Source organism: Agelaius phoeniceus, chromosome 3, assembly GCF_051311805.1.
Source record: "Agelaius phoeniceus isolate bAgePho1 chromosome 3, bAgePho1.hap1, whole genome shotgun sequence".
Taxonomy (NCBI): domain Eukaryota; kingdom Metazoa; phylum Chordata; class Aves; order Passeriformes; family Icteridae; genus Agelaius; species Agelaius phoeniceus.
In genome coordinates this window covers 83,070,304-83,092,546 of record NC_135267.1, presented here as the reverse complement: position 1 = coordinate 83,092,546, position 22,243 = coordinate 83,070,304, and the positions used below count along the sequence as shown (strand labels likewise).

The following is a 22,243-nucleotide window of genomic DNA, read 5'->3' as shown; positions in this document are numbered from 1 at the left end:
TCCCTGCATTGTGGCTGTCTCCTGCTTCTGGCATACACTGATTCTGCATCCTGACACTGCTTCTGCTGCTGTTGTCCCACTTACAGAATAGCCCAGGGCACAACTGAGATCAAAAGAAATCACCAAACTTACTTCTACATTCACCATGAACAATAACATACACATAACAGTACACAGAAGAGAGTTTATCTAAGTATACAAAGTCATACAGCACTCAGCCAAGTCTGGCACTCACCTAAAACACCTGCTGCCTTCCTTTATCTCCTCCTAAATGCCCTCCAAAATTTTTATCAATTTTCCAAAACTCTGAAACAAACCACCAGAGGCTCTGAAAAATGTACATTGAGAATTATGAGTTCTTGTTTTCAACAGGGTGAAACAAAACAGTGATAATAAGGATTTAAAAAGACAGCCACCTAAAGCAGACTTTCAACAGACAGCATTGCCACGAAGCAGCCCATGCTTCAAGGTATACAGGGAGAAATCTTTGATATCCTGAAGAGATCATTTACAGAGAGACATAAATATTTGGTTCCAAATCTATAAATAATTAAAGAAGTTAAAAACTAAATACATGAGCCAGTCTTGTCGGAAAAGAAAATTCAGAAACTGTTGCAAGCACTTCTTCAATGACATCTACTTTCTTAAGCATAGTACAGATTTCTGTCAACAGTGAACAATGGAACATGTGATGTTTCATAAGGAGACTCAGAAAAGGCTGGGTGCAGAACCACAAATTTCTAGGAGAGTGCTCATTTTACCAGGACTCTGTTCAGTACTTTAGTAGATAATGCTAGCAAGTGCCATCACCATGCAATATATATCATTAGAATTAAAGGGAGAGAGAGTTCAGGCAAACAAGAAGAACAAACCCTCCTATTATTTGAGTATTTCACTGATTTTATATTTTTTTCCATTAGAGGTTTTTTCATACATGATTCTCTTTCCTTTTCTCCATTTCTTTTCTACAAATTTAGAGAATTGTCATGTTTGTAGAATGTCTGTTATAGAATTTTGAGGAAATCCTGACACTGATTTCAGGTGCATGAAATTGTGTGTTGAACACATGATGAGGCCTTGAAAGCAATCCCTCTTGGCAGGAGTATCCCACTCCCACTAACCAATTACAGTCCATGAGTAAATAAGGATTGAGAGAGTGAAGGGAACACACCAGTACATGTTAGTCGTTTATGATTAGCAAGGCCAACAATACACTTCCAGTGCTGAATTTTAAAATTTCATTTCAGTAAATTAATTATGCTGTTGAAACAGAGCTGACTTCATAAACCACATACAGTTCTGATTCCAAAGCATGCAATAATTAAAGATACAGTCAGTAGCTGCTGCCGAGATTTTCTATTTTCAAGAGGAGTGGAGTTAATTAACTTGTGGTTTTCCACAAGCATTAAAACAAGAAGCAGCCTTCTAGACTGTGGTGATTTGGCCAGAACTGGTTTACTAAAGCAGCTTATCTATTTACCATTACATGGAATACCACATGCATGCTCAATTCTTAATAGAGGGAGGACAGACTGTTCCTCTAGCTCATGGCTACTTCACCCAAAACAGTCCCCAGATCTGACTGGAGGTAGTGATGGTATAATCCATCAGCCAAAGGGAGACTGCACATCTCACAGAACCATGTGCTCAGGGAATGCCTTTACACAGCAGATAACAAAATAAGCAGTGGTTAGCATAGAGACAGGGAGCACGAGAAAAAGCAGTGCACTACAGGGGAAATCAGGCACATGATGAACTAAAAAAATTTCATCAGGAATTAATATGAACTCTTCTATTGCTCTCATTCAAATCAATGCTCTCTGAGCAGAAAACCTACATGATTGTGCTGGCCTTGCAACTAGGTGACTGCTAATTACTACCTGGACTGAGAAAGATGCTGTTTTAATACTTGAAAGAGAACTGGGTTGGCAACCTCTGTATAATTAGTTTCCTAACAAGAGAAAGGATTTCAGATGTAGGATGCCTGTAGGAGGAGGGAGAGAGGAGAGCTCCATATTTATAAATATATTTTTGTTCATTCTTTTCACTCTGATGACCTCCCCTTTGTTTTCCTGCACTGTAAGGGACAAGTTATCATTAATGGCATAACGCATATTATTAGCACATTCATCAGTGCTGTTTTTCTTATGTCAACCTATCCTATCTTGTTGACTTTCACATTTCTATCAGAGAGACTCACTATATTTAAATACATATATAGATTGCCCCTACAGCACTCCTTTAAAAGAAAACTGCTACTACAGCTGACCAAAAAAATTATGATTAAAACAATTTTCAATGACAACATTTCTTTGAAGGAACTGTGTTTTTGCAAGTATTAACTAATTTAAAATAACACCTGGAGTGTTTTTTCTTAAATCAAAATATTTTATTTCACAGCAACATCTCTTGTAAAACATATTTACTTCATTCACTCACATGTGTTCCCCATATTCATTCATACCACCACTGACAGTAGATTTTCACTGATAGCCCAGAATGGCCAAGATACCACAGTCGCTTGATTTAGTATTGCAATTGAACCAAGGATGTCACTAACTACTAATACTGTCATGCCACTAATAATCCAAAAACTGACTAGAAGTCAAAATTAATTCGGTGCAGAAGAAAAAAAAGATTTTACTTAAGTTAAATTTTACATGTTATTTTATCTCCATTTTCCAGTAGGTTTTGGAAATATTTCAGTTTTGTAAACATGAGCTCAATGTTAAGTGTTTTCTCCCTCTCCTCTCCTGCTTCAGCTTCTGTTATTCACCAAACCCTCCATGTCTCGACCAGGAGCTTTTCCCATCTCACATAGGTTTGTCTACCCCTGTAGAAAACCCAAAACACCAGGCCCATAGCAACTGTTTCCCCTCTCTCTCTCTCAAGACAAGGACCTATATTAAAAAATTATCATCTGCTTCTATGGTACAGATGCACAAGGCAAGTGTGGAAGTAACTTCAGTCCTTCCTTCTTGGGATTCTCCAACACAACAGCAAAATTATTTTACCACATAATTTCAGTGACTGATAGGATGAAGCCATGAAAGCCTGCTGGACAGCCCACTGGAGAGGGAAGGATAAGCTATGATAATATTTTATAGAAAATTTTTTATAAGCATCTCTGGTCTACTGGACATTTTGGTGTTATCCAAGCCTCAGAAATCTTCTGAGGCTTCACAGTCTCTAATTCCAGGAGTTGTTACACTACTAGCACTGAAGAAAAATGAATATTAATAAAAGAAAATACAAAAAAAGAGAAGAAAATTAAAATCCACAGAAAAAAAAACTCAAATAAGAAGAAAATTCTCATTTAATTCAGATATATTTCAGTACTGTTATTACTTCCATGCAGCCTGAAACATCTAAAATAATCACAGGACAACAAAACCTGAAAGACACGGTGGGGAACTGCTTGCTTACCAACATTTTGCTGCCCCTATTTCACCTCCATTGATGGCAAGAAGCCTTTAACCTACTGTGCTGAGATTTGACTGGAAAAAAATTTTCTGCCAAATCCCAGCATCTGTAAAATCAAAGAGAAAATTTTAGACCTGTGTTCTATATCTGTGCTGATTGTCAGTGGTCTTAGACACAGATAAGAGACAATTCTAAACTCTTTGGTCTGAAAAAGCTACCATTGGAGCATTTTTTCATATGGAGAGTTTATGAGACTTTACAGTGAGCTTTGACAAGTTTTTCCCATATAGCTTTATGCAGGCTCATCCATCACATGAAAGTTTTGAATTAACGACACTACAACATTTATAAAGGAGATAAAATCCACTTCATTTTCCATCTTTCCTGACAAAAGTTCTTTTCTAATGTCAAAGTCCCTCATTCACTGATCAGGGACTTCATTGCCATTAGCTAAGTTTCATGTAAGTGCAGACAGATCAGAGACACAGGTATCTCAACATTAACCATTAACATTAACTTACTGTCTGAAGTTCCCACCAATGCAAATTCCTTCTTCAGGCCAGTTAGCACCAAAAAAAAGAAGTCATACTCACCGGCAATAATGAATAAAAGAGCAGTTGCATAAAGACACTGGAAAGCTAAAGTGCATATATTAAAAGAACAGCATTTCTTTTCATATCTAGGAACATAATACTTCTTACACTGTCTAAAAGGGGAGGGTTTAGGCTACTTGTGTTCTATATGAAAAATATTCCATGAAAATGTGATCCTGTAAGCTAAAATTCTAATTTATATGGCACAAGGCTTTAAATGCCTGTCTACATTTAAAGCCATGTTCATTTAATAGCCAGTCAGCCCACTCCACCTTTAGCTATCTCTAGAGGGCAAAATGGATTCCCATTAGTAATTCTCAGTCTGGGAGAAAGCTCTGACCTGTGCACACAGTTTATCAAGGTATTCCTTCTCTGCAGCAGCTACAGATGGGGGCAATCCTCAAGAGACTTGCCCCTGCTGTTTTCTTCTGATGAAGCAACCTTTTGGATCTCCTCTGGTTTTTATTAACCAAAACACAGCTCTCATCAATAATCACAGGAAAGAGACATCTAACCTTCCTTTTAGTGTTTGAGTTTTTTCCCCCAAACACGAGGCTAGATATGAGGATTGAATCCATTAAGGTTTAATGGTGAAAATGGCAATACTGTGTATTCTGTCCTTGTAAAAGTTAGTGAAATACAAGAAAAAAGAGCTGAGAAAATTCTTGGCATCAGTGGAAGAGTAGTCTCTTTACACAGAGGCCTTCCACAATCTTTAAAATATAATCTTAAGCATGAAGATGAATACAGCCCATGAATAATACACATATTCCACATCACCACCTTCACCACTTACTCACATGAAGGCGAAAGTTTCATACACAGTTCTGATCCAGAGTCAGCCCAACATAACATTGATATTGATGGTGCTACTCTGATTATGTTTTTATTATGTAAATTAAGGAGGGCAAATTATGCCTTAAAGAAGTACTAGATATGATGCTATTTCTCTAATACCTATGGTTTCTTTGTGGCATGTTTTTGCTTCCTTTTTTATCTCCTTAAAAGCACAGCAAACATTCCTTCTCATAGGGTAGAATCTGGAAAGGTTTCCTTTTTATACAGATAGAACTGTGTCCTATAAATATTGTTTCTACTACATCTACATGATCTAAGATAATGGCTGTAATAGAAAAAACAATGAAAAATAATGAATGAGCTCATTTGAAATACAGGAGGCTTTGTCTTACTGGTAATAGCCAGAAGATGCCATAAAATAAAATAATCTCTTAAAAATGCCAGTCCACAAAAGTAGTCAATAGACATAATGATAAGCACTTGCTAATCAATAGTGATAAGTCAGTGTGACTTAGCTGACAGATATTTCTTCAACAACAGTTTTTCTAATAACTCACTAGCATAAACATATCAGGCCAATGATTTAATAAGAAATCCCTTCTGTAGATCACAGGGCAGCAGGATGAAGACAGTACCATACCAATCCCTTACCAATCACCCCAATCTGCTCTAAAGTTTGCAGAACAAGGCTTCCCCAGGGACACTGCTGACTACCAAAGCCTTATTTTTACACCAGGGGGAAGGACATAAGGAATTATCAACACTCCTTGTCAAAAGCTACTGAAAGCTGCAGCACTCAGACATGCTTTCAGAGAATGCAGAAAAACACCAGCTACTGGGTAAAAGGAACTTCTGAGTAACCACTGTTTTGATGTCTCTAACAAAGAGGTAAACAATAAATAAGGAAAACTTATCTCATAGACGTTTGCTTCAATTGAATTGAACTGAAATGGCACACATTGCTGTTCACCATTTTTTCAAGGGTGTTCACATACTTTCACAGCAGAAACCTTATCTGTGTGTGGGCAGACATAAGCAATAAAAAAACTTTTTTAGATATAACAGGCTGCAAGACTAAGTCTTACCTTTGACAAATGTAGTTGTTCCTTACTCCTATCCATTTCCACATGGTGCTGTAGGGTGTCCTAGCCCCATCACTGTAGCCAGGCCACCTGTCTCTTTGGGCTCACCTTGGTTTCTCCTGTTCTTTTCCCACTCAGACACATGTTCTTTGGCCACCAAGGTGCTCTCTGGCCTACTCATCCCTCTCTCCTCTCTATATCCTTGAAATTTTGCTTCCCAGTTTGCCAAGGATAGCAAGGTCCACTGCCTATTGGTTAAATTTTCAAATCTGCACTTTCCTGTGCACATCAAGGAGCAGCATTTCACTTTCCAGGGTTTTGCTATCGTTGTGTAACACTGCACTCTCTGAATGATGGGATGGGCCACAAGTATCTACAGTTGTTCTTCTTCTCCCAGGCTCACCTCAAATAATACTTTAATTTCTTTTATTTATTTTCTCTCATCTTTAAAGTGAATTCTAAGCTTCTAACCTAAAAAGCCGTTTTTAAAGGCCACTCCCTTTAAAGTCTCAAATTAAACTCAAGGCCTTGGGACCAACTACAGGCAGGGATTTCAGCTTGTTGTTTCTGATTTAAGATACTTATTTCTGTCACAAAACCCAGCAAGTTTTAACACCTGCATAACTTCACTGCTAAAACAGAGAATACTTGTGATTTCTCAGACACCTAATAAGTTAGGAAGGCATTTACTGGGGTGCTAATTTTTAAGTTGTTAATCAGTCATCTATTTTCAACCTGAATACTTGGAACAAACAAGGACACAGGTTGTAGACATAGAAGGCACCACCTATTCTCCAAAATAATGGCCATGGTCAACCCTCCAGACATGGCCAAGCCTTCAGTACTGATAGAGAAGCCTGTCTGTGCAATACAGCCATGAGGGAGACAGTTCTTTAACAAGCTGATGAGCCACATCAGCATCTCTGCCTTCTTTGGCAAGAAACACGCATCCAATTTGCCTTTCCCCCCCTAAAGCAACAGCACAAAATAAGCACATGAAGCCCTTTCAAATAAAATAAAGTCCCTTAAGGTGCACCTGCCTCTCTGGAAAAGTTGAAAGAACAAATCACATTAGTGAGGGTATCGGCTGCCTGAAGCAAGATTACTTAGCAAAACTGAGAGCCATGCAAGATGCACTGTGCCTCTTAAACAACCCTGGGGACCAGCAGCCATGGCACAGACACAGCACCTGACAGAAACCAGCACCTGGAGCTCAGGTGGGGCACTCAGCACTCTCTCAAGTGAAGATGGAGGTTCAGGCTCACACTGCAGCATCTGGCCCCCAAGGTGTTACTCAAAGTTTTCAAATGCTGCAATATGAAGAAATTAGGAAGTTCTGAAGTAAAAGAAGGACTCTGAATAAGGCTGTCATCCCTCACCTCCTACACACAGCAGGAGGGCACTGTTAGAAATGGATCTTAATATTGATGAGCCTCTGTACTCTGCATCTGGCCACTCTGATCACGGGAATTCAGATTTGTTTGATGTTTTAATGGCTTTAACAATGTAGCAACACTTCAGATACTGACCCCACTGTGCAATCTTAACAGAACTCGTGAAACATGGAAATATGAACACTAACACCACCAGAAGTTATTTTTTATTTCACAACAACCAAATGTTATTGCCACACCCCCATACATGTCTCATAAAACTAGACACTGAGGAATAGAGACCATGACATGATATTACCTGGACACTCAATCCCTGCATGTTTGTGTGTGTTGGGTGAAGTAGAGGAAAATAAGGGAATTCTTCAGATGCACTATAAATAACACTTGACTAACAAGGCAAGGATGAAAGTAAATTCTGCCAAAACTTAAAAAGATGTGTTAAAGTAACATTTAAAATATTCTAGTGGTATTATCTTCACATTTTAAGATGTGAAGATCTTCCACATTTTAATACTCCCCCAGTTAACTGAGCAGATGACTCCTTTATCTCACAGTTGACAATTGAAAGTGCTTCATGAATGACAATTTTGAGAAAAAACATGAATTATATCTGAAACACAGTATGCTCAAAATAAAAAAAATATCAGCTGACTTTTCACTGCTGGCAAATATATGTTTTTAAGAGAGTATTAAAATCAGTTCCTATAATTCCTTATTATAAGGGGGAAAACAAAATCAATCAAGAAGTGTTTATCCTTCTGCTTTGCTTGTGGGGGTGAGGGGGAATATTACACAATGGAGTTGACTGGCTTGTAGTCAATTCAATAGAACTTTACTATGGCAACAGTTGCATCACTTCATATCATGCAGTCTCAGCTGAAAAAATTAAACCAGCACCACCTCCTTTTATTCCTGCACTTTGATCATCTTGGAAGTGGACTTAAAAAGAGCTACTTCCCAGATTTCCACATCACTGAGCCTGTGCTTCTAAGATTTCTAACTGATTGAGCAGATTTTTCCTATTCACAATTAATCTAGTAAAAGCATTTTGCTCTGAAAGCTCCTTTGTGCTACACAGTACATCCAGTACTTAGGGGGTTAATGCATTAAATGGATCACTGGGTTGAAAATAGAAATCACTGTTAAAAAAATGTGGTATCAGGAGAATTAGGCACAACATAATATTGTAACCACTGAGAATTCTCAACAGTGAAATAAAGCCTTATACTCCCAGCATTTTCATTAGTTTTCCAGTAGTGCTGGACGCAGTGTGAATTACAATGAGCAAGAAAGCAGTGGTTGCTCTCTTTAAAGAACATGCACTGTATAAGGGGAAGTCATTTCTTCAGATCATACTGTGCTGGTTATTGGTTTGTATTTGCTGGTATGCATTTTAGCACATAGAAATTATATTTCTCTCCATTGCAGGGGATGCTGCATATAGCCTGAAAAACAATACATGTATAGAAGCTCTCAAAATGAATTTCATTGTAAGGTAAATATTTGTTTAGAAGTATAACCAGTTATATAAATCTGTAGAAAGAGCATTCTGCACCAAATTTTTTCATTGAGAGGATGTTTTTTCAGTCTGGACAGGATGTGCTGTGTTTTTGTTAAAACTGCAGAAGATAATGTGAAGATGACTAAAAGCCAAAACTAGACAAAAATCAAGGTTAATATAAGCTTCTACTGCAGAATGTTGTTTTGTTAGCAGTTAGCTATTTATCAGAAGAAAAAGGAAAAAAAAAAAACACAACCACAACAAACAACCAAAAAAAAGCCCTAGGAATAAACTCATTTGGGCAAATAGAGCATGTATTTTCTGTAGTTTAATCCTGGCCCAGTCCAAACAAGTACAGAATTAAAATACCACAAATTATCTTGGAAAAGAGGCAAACAAGCTTATATCTACAGAACAACTAATTTCTCTGAAACTACTACTTACATAGTTCTTTAAGAATTAAGCATATGATCTGTATTTAAGGGAAGATTTGAACTGATTCAGGCCTTAGCTTGAACTATCCAAATACTTATTTGGGGAATCTGTAAGTATGGGTCAAAAAAACCAAAAACCCAAAGAAGATGTGCTCTCTGACCATTTGCTAAGCATAGATCTCTGTTTTCAGCTGCATGATATTATCTAGAAGGCCAAGATCAGATCAACCTGCACAACCAATGGAAAACTGGAGCTTCTTATTCTTAAGAACCCAACCAGCCTAGATAAAATTGTATAGAGCCTGCAATATGCTCTATATCCCAACATGCTCCTCCACTGGGAGGACTCTGGTATGAATTCAGTGGCGTGCCACGCACAGAAGTTTGTAGCAAGTAACCTTTCTCAGAGCCTAACCTCATTCAAGTCCCTACATGGCAGAAAGCCTGAAAAGTGCTGAAAAACAACTGCTCACCTCCCAAACAATTACCCACCCTACACAACATGGACATTTCACATCTTTTACATGCAGTGACTTTCAACGTCATTCACAGAAACATGGAAGACTGCTAGAGAGAACCTCTGCCTCCACTCAGAGCTGCCTACAGCAGGCTGCTCAAACCATGCCCCATCAGGTTTTTAACATCTCCACAGAAGAAGATTTTACAAAATATGTTCCAGTATCTGATCCCCCAAAGAGAGAAAAAGCTTTTTCTTTTGTCCAGATGGAACTTTGTGGGGTTTTTATTTCTGCCCATTGCCTCTTGTACCATCAATGGGCACTCCTCCATCATCCTCATTCTCTCCAATTAGGCTTTTATACAGTGATAAAATTGCCCCTGAGCCTTCCCATCTCTAGGCTCAACATCATCAGCTCGGTCAGCACAACATTTTTTGGATTGTTATGTTCAAATTTTAACATTATGTCCTATGTTGTCTCATTATCCACCTTCTTTAGATATGGCACTGCATTTCCCTTAGGAAAAGTGAGGTGGTGTTTTGTTTGCTTTTTAAGGAATGGATTTAAAAAATTGTACTTTTTTCACTACTTAAAGGGAAAGACTTGTCTTTAAACAACTATGCCAAAAGCAGAAGACTAAATCATGCAATTAATAAGTATTAAAGCTTTTTTCCTTAACAAATAATCTGATATTGTTCTCTTGAGGATTCTGTCTTCTTTTATCCCCCACATGCAAAGAGAAAGCTGTTTACAAAGTCATTAAGATTAAATATTTACTGAGGAACATTAAATAAAATTCAATAACTAATAATCAGATTTGTGGCGTTTTCTGTTTTAGAGCGTGTACCTTTAGACACCAAAATTTTGTTGGACTTCAGTGGCAATGAAAGGTTGGGAATACAACGTGTAGGGCATTTGCTGTATTTTTAGGGGTATTCCAAAGTCATGCAGCCCCTTTGAACAAGGGACAAGCAAGGATGGGTGAGGCAGGGGATGGGCACCATATGACCTATCATGTTATACCTGATACCATTTACTCCCCTTATAGGATAGCAAAGGAGAAGACCACCAGTTAAATCAATGGTGTCTTCATATCATGACATAAAAATTACCACATCACCAATAAAGATTCACCACATGATGAAATAAAGATCTGAGGCAGCTCAGTCACTGGGTTTACTACAGAAGATCTTTATTTCATGAGGAAGATTCATATGAATGAAGCAATTGCTCCAATGCAGATTGCCTGAACTGAACGAGGAGGACATGACCCATCTGTGAGGTTTGTCACAACTCCCAGATGCTGGGAAGCCCAAGGCACTCCCTGCTCAGCTGACAGTACAAAGCCCCTGGCTTCTGGGGCCTTGGATGCATTCACTGGCATCTCTGGTGCTAAAGGCAGTCCACACCCCAACCTCTTCCTGCATTGGGCACTTCCAAAGAAAACTATCACTGCTGAGGAAGCTCAGGGAAATATCATAACTGGGAGACCTTCATCTTCTTACCAAAGTCAGTAGTGATGGTTTTAGGACACTTCTGAATAAGGATTCAGCAACAGGGAGAGACTTAAAACCTTTGTTTTCCTAACAGATCTGGATAAAATCAGCCAAACAACAACAAAATAAGGACAGAGGAGGTAGCCGCAGTTGACATGCTAATACAAATTCTCTTTGAGTATACAGATATCCAGCAAACAAAAGAAAGCAAGCCTGAAGAACTAGCAATCCACTGTATTTTAACTTCAGTTGCTCTCCACACCTCAGAAAAACAGTTTTAAGACCTTACCCTAGAACTCTCTCCATGGAAGTAAGACAGTGTCTGAGTACCACAGAACTCCCGGAAACAGGCTAAGAAAGCATCACTTCTTCCCTGGAACACCTGAAGACTACAGAGTACAAACACAACAGTGTCACACCTGTCATGTTTCAAATGCATGTTTATGTGTTTTAGGGGATAAGTTGAAGGATGAAGGGGCAGCAGAGACAACTTGTGATTAATTGGCTGCAATCCTCATTCCCTGTCCCCTGTGCTGCTGCAGGGCAGGGGGGGGAGGTAGAGAACATCAGGAGTGAAGCTGAACCTGGGAAGAAGGGAGGGGTGGCAGTAAGATGTTTTTAAGAATTGGTTTTCTTTTTAATTACCCTTCTTCTGGTTTAATTCCAAAGTGGTGTCTCTTTTGCCAGTCACAGTAATCACTGGCTGATTTCCCCCTGCCCTTACCTCAACCTACGAGCCTTTTTTTATATTTGCTCTCCCCTGACAGCTGAGGAGGGGAGTGACAGACCAGCTTTAGTGGGCACCTGCTGTCCAGCTGAGCCCAAAATCACAGTAACACAGGTACCAGTTGTGCAAGGTGTCCTCAACTGCAACACCTCCACACACCAAGGCAGTCTACAACTTTATTTGTGATCATTAATAATCAGGAGCCAGGATCTCTATCTTTGTCCCACCTGAAAGTCCAATCAAATCACCATTTGCAAATCAAACTCAAGACCACACTTAAGTAGCAATAAACCTATGAATTGACTTTTTTGTGTTGTCATTTCCTAATACAGAAAAAAAGTAATAAGCAAAAATAATGTTTCGTTTAGTGAAACCACTCAAAAAGGTTGGTTCTGTCAATTACAAAAGATGCAACATTCATTTACTGCATTTAACACAGAAAACGTCTCATTTCCAATTAAAAAACATTGCCTAGGACTTCAGGTGTTTTTCAACAAATATTAGAAATAAAAAAAAAGTGTGTATTAGGGTAATCTGTTAAGAGTACTTATGTTTTTCCAGGTGTTTAGTGTGATTGGAGTACTCCATATTTGCATAACTTTTGGATTTTCTAGACATTAAAAGAGAAGAAAACAGAAAGAGAAGCCTGTGATTTATCAAGTGGTTTTTCAAGAAGGAAGAGTAATTTTCCTTTACAAGCCATCTGTACAGTTCACCCTGTAAATAATTTTCTGTTCAAGATAACAAAATCATATTTTACTGGTGGGTTTAACATACACAGCACAGTCCCTCCTCTATTATGTTCCACCACCAGAGGACTCATTAAGAATTACCAATTAACACAACAGCTACACTAGCAGGCACAATAATGAAAGGACATTTACACCTTAAAAGTTTGTTTTCTTTCCTCTATTTTTAGCCATTTTCAGGGAGGTGTGGACAACATATCTGTATATTGTTTATGGATGTTTCTACCACAAGGTTTCTCATAAAGACAAATTGTGATCACCTTCCAATGGCACCTCACGAAATCTCCTGAGTCTTTATTTATTTATATGAAATCCATCACTGCGAAGTCTGGGAGCACAAACAGATTAAATACACTCCCTGTGTGCACCAAGGCTGCTGTCGTTGACATTGCCCAAGAAAGAAACTCTAGATTGTATTTTTTTTTATCCCCTCAAGCCTGAGCACAGCAGGGAAAGTGTGAACTGAGATTTCCTTCCTGAGACCAAACCACGCTATTTACTGAGCATCCATCACAGACCAACTGACAGATGCTTAAGCTGTGGAGAACACAGCAAAGCTTCAAACCTTTCATTTTCTTAACACCTTGATACGCAGTGCTGGAAAGACAGAAAACCCCCAAAAAGGGGCTTGGAAAAGAAAATTTTAGCTAAAAAACAGTTTACTGTTTGTAAACTGCAAATATATAGCTGTTTTTTTTCCCAAATATAAACATCTACTTTCCCCTGTAATTTCCTTGGTATGGGTGCCCTCTACCAAAGCACTGGCAAATTGATGCATTTCTTTTTAATGGTCTGAGGTTCAACAGTGCAGTTTCAATGCTGCCAGCCCAGCATCACTGTGACACAAACAGAGCAGCCCAGGAGATCGTGAATCCATGGAGAAAAAAAGAAGAAAAGATGACTTTCCATGGACTTCTTCTGCACAGAGTATAAATTAGCATACTGATAAAGCAGTCGGGTCAGAGATTCCTCTCCATCACATTTTTCTGTTACAGGGAAATTCAAGGATATGTTGTGCCAGGTATGATAAATTGTTTTCTGTGGGCATTTAGTTTTCATGATAAACACCAAAAAACTTATCCCTTTCAATTACCTGGCAAGAAATTGCCTAATAATTAGGTAGCTTGATTTATATTTAACAGCCTGTGGGATTTAGGGCTTCCACCTTCTCTAAAACTGTCACACCTGTGCCCTTTTAGCATTACATACTAGCCTAGTGTTCTCATTAGAGTCTGGAGATTAATATTAATGAGACAGATTCTCACTGGAGGCACACTAACTTCCATGACTTTAATTTAAATTTTTGAGTGCAACTTATTGTGAGAATTTACCTTTATTACTATTATTTTTTAAGAGCTTTCAGGTTCTTTCTCATCTCAAATAATGTCAGAAATAATTCAACCTTGATTAAAGCCAGGAAAATAGTAATCAGAATTTATATTAAAAGGAGATTTCTGAGTCTGTAATTCTTTTCTCTTTGACAACAGATGAGTTGTTTTTGACTCAAGTAGACAAGCCTTGAGTAAGTAAATGATTTGTAAATACAGGGGTCGAGGAAGCATACTACTTAAGATTATCAGAATTCCTAATTCAGGCAGCGTTGTAAGAGGATTGCGATTACACAGTAAAAAATCATTTTTCCTGTTATCTACAGCAAGAAGATGGAATCTAGCTTTGGAGAATGGGTTTTCTGACTGACTCATAAGGAAGGAATTATGATGCAATTCAAGATTTAAAATTTCAGTCACCTTTCAGGATTCCTCCAGGAACTCAATGTAACACAGGAAAATTTGCTCTGCTGAGAAGAAAAGTCCCCTGTGGAATAGCAGTGTGATAATGATATATGTACAGTAATGCTTTGATTGCTGAATCCAAACAGGCAGATCAAACACAAAGGGGCATTTGGATACTGCCTCTGTAGCAAAGTTAAGGTGTTCTTTTTTGAGGTCTGGGGTGGGCCTCTAGTCACAGGATATGCAAAAATAGACTTGCACAATCCTATCAAATCTTCTCCAACTTACTATCAAATTTTCCAGTCTATTTCAGTTTTATTTGACAACAGAAGAGTGGTCTGGAAGAGATCACATTTTAGCAAGTTACAGGAAAATTAGAGGCTGGGTAAAACAAGGGTAATATAAAATTTGTCCCTCTGAGGGAACATCAGCACACTGATCCAGTGCTCTGTCTGGACACAGGACACCTTACCTCTTAGGTGATTTGGAAGACACACAGAATTGAAACAAAAAGCAGTTTAGGACCTAAACTTAAAAAAAAAAAATTTTTTTTAAACTTTCAAGCTTTTTTTTGCAGATGAAAGCTGAGCTTCTAGACAACATAGCAAAATTTATGGGACAGCTTAATTCTGCAGCTGTGCACTGATGCTTCTGAAATACAGCAGCCCACTGCCCTACTGAAAGTTGTTCTAAACTGCATTATCCTCAAAGCCAATATATCACCGGGTGATGCCAGCCTAAAACAGTTGCCATTTCCCAGATCCTTCACATGCTCTAACATTTAGGAAAAAAAACCCCAAAACCAAAAAAAAAACCCAAGCCCCCAAAAACAAAACAAAAAACCCAAACAAACAAACAAAAAACCCACAAAACCAAACAAAAGACCCCACAAAACAAATAAAAAAAATCAACCAACAAAACCCCCACAAACAAAAAAAACACCCTCAGAAAATTGCCTAAGCAGGTTCTGAGAATGCTTCTTGTTCTATGTAAATAGAAAGTTCACTAAATTAACTCAGTAACATAAGACTCCTAGATTTTAGGAAGACCTCAGCTAAATAGAATTTGCATTTTTTATTTACTCATTAATAACGACCCAAACTCAATTATTTCTTCCTGCATAGGTTTCTATGTTTTGAAAAAAAGTAGAATATGTCAAATATATTTAAAAGCCTACAGCAATTTTGCAAAGAGCTTCATTATTGGCCAAAGGTGAGAGGATTCAGCAGCCCTGCTCTGAATGCAGGTTACTGCATGACCAATGTAGCTACACAGGATTGTTTTGCATTATGCCCCAGTGGAACCACAAAGAAAAATTAGCTGTTCCACATTACAAATTATCTTGTTTTCAGCTACAGCAGGTAATGGCATTTCAAGGTGCACTTACAGCATACGAGAGGAGGAAGGAAAAAAAAATAGGTTTAGCCTGTATGCTTCACAATCTCATTTGTTCTCTGGATTCCATGATAGCATTTGTAAATAATTCAGATTTGCTCTCTTATTTTGCAAAATAATAAAACTACTTAAGATCTAAAAAGCAATTGAATTTTAAAGTTTTGTTTACTACATATTTTACGGTATGCACCAGACAGAAGAGCAGCTAGGGCAGGCTTCCCTTGGGGGATGCATCAAAGTGCCAGGGAACAGCAGAGCAGGCTGACCTCGAGCTGCCTGCAGCAAGGGGATTTGAAGGAGAGCCTTCCAAACAGCTGCCCACAGCTGCACCAGAGTCTGTGCCTCCCTGGGACACCCCCAGGTCCAAGGGTGGAAGCACCATGCTCCCTTCTGCAGTCTGCCTCTATCCCATGAACAGCAACCTCTAGCTGTCAACAAAGACTAAATAAATTTAATCCCTTTAAGCTTCTTCCCTTGTAAACAACTATTAGTTTAAACAACCATTAAACAACTATTATCTGCTATTAATAGCAGATAGCTATTAATATATAGCATCTTGCTTTCTGCTTTCCTTCAGACCATTTGAGTTTGAAATCCTGTTCCAGGGAAGAGACCAAAGAGGGAAGAACAAATCCTAGTGCATCCCTTTCTATGTATTCATCACACTCCTTGGTCTTGTAAGGCAAATCAAGGCAAAATCTTCCCCAAACTGGTGTCCTTTTATCCCACATCCATTGTGCTGAACACAATGGATATTCCATTCATATTCCAGCCATATTCCTCCATTACCTGTAACCTTTTTCTTCCTAAATATTCTTAGGATTTATGCAAACACTTGTAAGTGCTTATTTCTGGTTCCATAAAAAAGTACACACTTAACTATAATCCTCATAGCATCATTGATACTTTTGTTTGTTAATATGATTTCTGGGAGTTCAACATTCAGTCCTCACTTATCTCAGAATATCCATCAACCTGGAAGCATTTTGTGTCTGAGACACTATGAAAGACACTGTAAAAAAGATTTGCCAAGTTTTTTTCTACTAGAAAAAATATAAATTGTTCCCAGACATTCTATTTTAGGATGGGCAGAGAATGGACTGAGAGCACTCCTGAAGAAAAAGACTTGGGAATGTTGGTTGATAAGAAGCTTAACAAACCAATGTGCAATTGAAGCCCAGAAAGCAACAGCAACCTGGGCTGCATCCAAAGCAGAGTGGCCAGAAGGGCAAGGGAGGGGATTCTGCCCATCTGCTCTGCTCTGGTGAGAGCCCACCTGGCATCCTGGCTCCACATCTAGGACCCCCAATACAAGAAGGACATGGACCTGTTGGGGTGAATCCAGAGGAGGAACACCAACATGTCAGAGGGCTGAAGCACCTCTCCTATGAAGAAAGGCTAAGGGAGTTGGGATTGTTCAGCCTGGAGAAGAGAAGGCTGCAGGGAGACCTTATAGCACCTTCCAGTACCTAAAGGTGAGGGGCTAAAGGTGGAAAGCTGGAGAGGGACTTCTTGCATGGGCATGTAGTGATAGAACAAGGAGTAATGGCTTTACAGAGAAAGAGTGTTGGTTTAGATTAAATATTAGGAAGAAATCCTTCACTATAAGAAATGTGATACAGTGGAACAGGTTTCCCAGGGAAGTTGTGGATGCCCCGTGCCATGAAGTGGCCAAGGCCAGGTTAGATGAAACTTTGAGCAACCTGGTCTAGTTGTCCCTGCAGGACAACTGCAGGGGGTTAGAGTTAGATGATCTTTAAGGTCCCTTTTGCTCTCATTTAAAATTTGATTGTAGTGCCTGTGAAACTTCAAGGGTAAAAAAACAGAGCTAGTATTCAAGCATAAATGAAGGGTTTAGTCTTCCCATTAACACATGGTATGCATTTGTATAATCAAGGAGATTAATCCTAAACTCGCAGTCTTATTTTGTTTAACCAACTCTCAGCTATAGTTCTTCAAACAAAACAAAAACCCCCACCAAAAAATAAAATATTGTTTTGGTACTCCAATAAGTAAACTATAAAGTGAATCCTCCACTCAGGTTTGTTACACCCAAATTCCCACAACATCCACTCTTTAAAGATAAGGGGCAGATGGCTATCCTTTTCTTTTGCCCATGTGTCACCTACCATGACTAAATGCTAGACTTGTCCAAATTCACGACACCCAAGCACTGCTGAAGGCTTTTATCTCTCTACCCTCACCCAGAAGGCACAACTACAAGGGCTAAAGGAGCACAGCACCAACACAGTTCTGGTCACATAGGGGCAGCTAGAACACTGCTAGAAAAGCATGGTGCAGTTGTGTGAGATGGGATAACAAGGACAGCCAGCATTATGGGATGACCCTTGACAGGACATGAATGACAGAAAACATGAGAGAAACAGAACTGTACAAGCAGAAAAAAAATTATCAAAATCCCAAAGATAGAATTAGAGGAACAAAAAATTATCAGAAGCCCTACAACAGAGAATGAGAAAGGAAAGAACACACAGCCTTCAATATTTTAATGTTGCATTTGCACGTGAAAAGGGAAGTGGGACAAAATACGAGACATGATGATGTGAGCAAAAGAAAAATAGAGGAGAGGGAAAAGAACAGCAGCAGTGAGACAAACCCAAAAGCAAGCAGATTATAATGGTCACAGGTAGCAAGGCTTAAAAATTCCCTCCTTTAAAGAAAATACTGAGGAACCAAAACCTGTCTGCTTAGTGCGCTGAAAGCAGTTTGGCAGTAGCGTGGTTTAAACCTACCAGTTCATAAAAATACACTACAGTATCACACAAGAACCTTCCTGAGCTTCTTCGTGAAAGAATTAAACTGAAGTTTAATTCTTAAAGGTGTGTATGTGTCAACAGAAGCAGGCTTGGATAAACCTCACAAATGTTTGTGGCATGCCTGGTAGCATTAAAAATGAGAGGCAGAATCAGCAGTTTCCTTCCTGAAACCAGAGAATAAAAACCTTTTTGTCCCAGATTTCTAAAACCCTGTGGCAGCTCCCTGGTCCTGCAGAGCTCCAAGTGGCACCTGGAAGCCAGGAAGTGCAAGTTTCAGTAAGCATGGACCTAGCACCCCCACAAACAACAACTCAATTAGAAAAGCTAAGGAAACCCAGGAGCTGACATCTGCAAGCAGAGGAACTGGCAGGGTTGCAAACATTCTGTGGCACCAGCAAGCAGCAGCAGCTGGTGTTTGTCCTCCAACACCTTGGACACTACACTTCTGATTAGAAGAAACTTGCCAACTATTAAAACCAAAATATATGTATTTCATCCTAAAATCTTGATACTGGGTATATTCATGTTCAGAGTTGTAGAAAAGTAGTTCTCTGTAGCTACCTTAAAATAAATTTATCCTTTTTTTTTTTTTTTTTTTTTTAATTTGCCTTTCCTCCACTGCTTTATAAATCAGTCTTTTCATTCCAAGATTCTGGCAGTTGAGTAGGAATGAAGGCACCCAATGTCTGAAACAGGAAAAGAATCCGAAGGACTGGCCAGCTATAAATCAGGTAAAGGAACCCAGGGTGGGCTGCAGTTTTGCTCTGGCATTTCACACTTAGCAGACAGCACATTTATGTGCAGAGAATGAGCTTCCTTATTGTGGCTGGGCTGGTCCATCCCACCTCTGCCTCTGCTGTAGATGGGGCCAGGGGTTAATACTGCACTAGGACAGTGCAGCATTTAACATGATTTCTGCCACACTGAGACAAATACTTTTAGAATACCTTCTAGTCATTAAACAGACCATAAAGCAGCATGCTTTACCATTTCTGGCTTAGGGTTACTGTGCACATTTCAATAATAAGTTAAGCTACATGCAAAAGCCAAATTTATAAATCAAATCTCAGCAGCGTTAACTAATATAAGAAATTATAACTATTAAAAGCTCAGGGAATTGTACTGCTGGAAAGTCAGACTTATGGTTACAATTATTATATTTAAATACATATATATGGTATTTAAGAACCACAGGCTGACTGGAAGTGAGGCTCTAAGGAGACAAACAGAATAAAAAATGTTTACATCATTGGTAAAAAAGTCATTGTAATCTAATCTAAATTCAACAAAAACTTACTTTCTCACAGCAAATTTTTTATTGCATAAGATCCACTGGAAATTAAATTGAAGATATTCAGTTGCTTTCTATTTTCCTTGTTTTTACAATTTAATATCTTTTGCAACTGACTCAAAAATTCCTCATTTTGTAATTTCTAATTATAATTCTCACAGAGCAACTGCACTAGCACCATTTTTTGTTCTTGGTATTTACCCTTCACTTCAATGACAAAGAGAATTTTTTTCTAGGAGACTTGAAAGATTTTTTTTTTCTTTAAATAAATAATCCACATAAATAAAGCATCTTCTCTTAAACTTCAAACTTAAATAAAACTAGGAGTTTTTAACAGACAAGGAAGTACTCAGGTTCCTTTTTTAGACTCATCCATATCTGTAAGTTTAAATCATATTAAACATAGCTATATTATTTAGCACTGATGTTTGTCTGAAACCATCAATGAATATTAATCTTGTTCAGCTACTCTACAGAGGATCAATCCTTCATTTCAATTTAACTTTGTAAAGGAGTAGAGTTCAAGCTTGCAATAGAATTACACAAGATAGTATCTCTTTGCCATAAATAAAGTGAGGGCTAGAAACACAACCCAAAACAGCTGATGAATGTCTCTTGATGTTAAGCTTTCTTCCCTCCTGACCAGTATTGCCCAGCCATAAGTAAGGATAACAGTAATAGAGCTTTATTAAAACATATAGGAACTCACAAATGCACAGCAACAGTTACAGCATAATTCTATCTGAATGGAAACAGCAGTCCAGGAATAAAAGAGTTGCTGAAATGTTTGCAATGGCAGCCTCCCTCAGGATTACAGATTACAGCCCAGGCTGCTCAGCAGGACTGCACAGTCTCACCATTCTGAGCGACCTGGGCTTCCTGGTGTGACCCTAGAGCAGGCCCAGCTTTCAGCACTTGGTGAGCACAAGTTATCCTGTGATGCTGTTCTATCTTTTCCAGTTTATCTAGGATGATGGTATGACATTTGGTATTACTGAATAAATACAATTCTCTATTATACAAGCAGAATATCTTTAAGCAAGTTCTTCAACTACAAAACACCAAAATATTTCTATATAAAGACTTGTATTTGTTTATGAACAGCTGTCCCTGAATCTGCACAATTGTACAGCAGTCCAGAAGGAAAAAAAATCTTTCCTAAAACAAATAAATAGAAGTGAACAACAAAATCATCTATGTAGAAAGACTGAAATATACTGGTATGGTTACATTGTCTTTTTCAAGCAAAGAGGGTCCCCATCAATCAACTCAAGATGACACTCTTCTATGATGGTGCTCATATCAATGTCACTACACTTTTTACTACATAAAAGACAAAGCTTCTTAGATCACAGAATCACAGAATAGCTAGAGTTGGAAGGAACCTCTGGAGATCATCCAGTCCAACCTCCCTGCCAAGGCAGGCTTACCTAGAGCAGGTTACACGTATCCACGTGAGTTTTGAGTGTCTCCAGACAGGGAGATTCCACAACATCACTGGGCAGCCTGCTCCAGTGCTCTTCCACCCTCAGTGTAAAGTTAGTCCTCATGTTGAGGTGAAACTTCTTGTTTTCTAGTTTATAGCCCTTGCTCCTTGTCCTCTTATTGAGCACCACCAACAAGAGACGTTACAAAATACTGTATCAGACCCTGCTAATTTTAGTAGGATCCATACAATACTGCAGTAGCAATCAAATCTCAATGCTGTCAAAGAGATTACTAAAATTAGTACTACTCTGAATAAGTAGCAGCAGTCAGAAACAGTATCACACACAAGAACACACAAATGGAGTTGTAACCCCAATATACACTTAGAAACTGCTGTAAGGAGATTTATTAAGAACTAAGACAAGCACTGCAGATGTACCAAAGCCAAGCTGGCCTCTGCAGGCAGAGCTTACTACATGCTTTGGGAAGCGTGCTGCTCAACATCAAACCTACAGACCTTTTAGTTAGCTAATGTGGTTTCTTGGAACAACTATTCCCTTAAGTCTAATCAAATACCACCACAGAGGGAGTTGATAAATGTGGGGAGTGTTTATCTTTTGGCTGTCAATCACACCTGTTACCTCTCCTAGGAACTGCTCTGTGTCTCACAGCGGGCTGCGTGTTGTGCGTGTGGCTGGTGTGCAGCCTCAACTTCAGGCCCTGTTCAGCACAATAACAACTGGCTTTAGAGCATCTAGCTTTGCACAAATGCCACACTGTAGCCATGGGAAATCTATCACCACCCAGGGAATATGAAAGTAAGCAACATTGATCCTTAGTCAACTTAGTGCTCAACTCTTGGATGAGCAACATTCATCAGGAAGCTCTTATTGACAACAAAGCAGACAGTCACCATGCCCAAAACCACCTTAGAATTTGCCCTAGAGATCTCACAGCAACATGA

The 22,243-nt window shown here is 38.8% G+C and overlaps 1 protein-coding gene across 3 annotated transcripts in view; it reads right to left on the bottom strand.

The window, feature by feature from the left end:
* Positions 1 to 22,243, bottom strand: part of SMYD3 (SET and MYND domain containing 3) — a 379,752-nt gene that overhangs the window by 246,515 nt on the left and 110,994 nt on the right. The gene's annotated exons all lie outside the window — the stretch shown is intronic.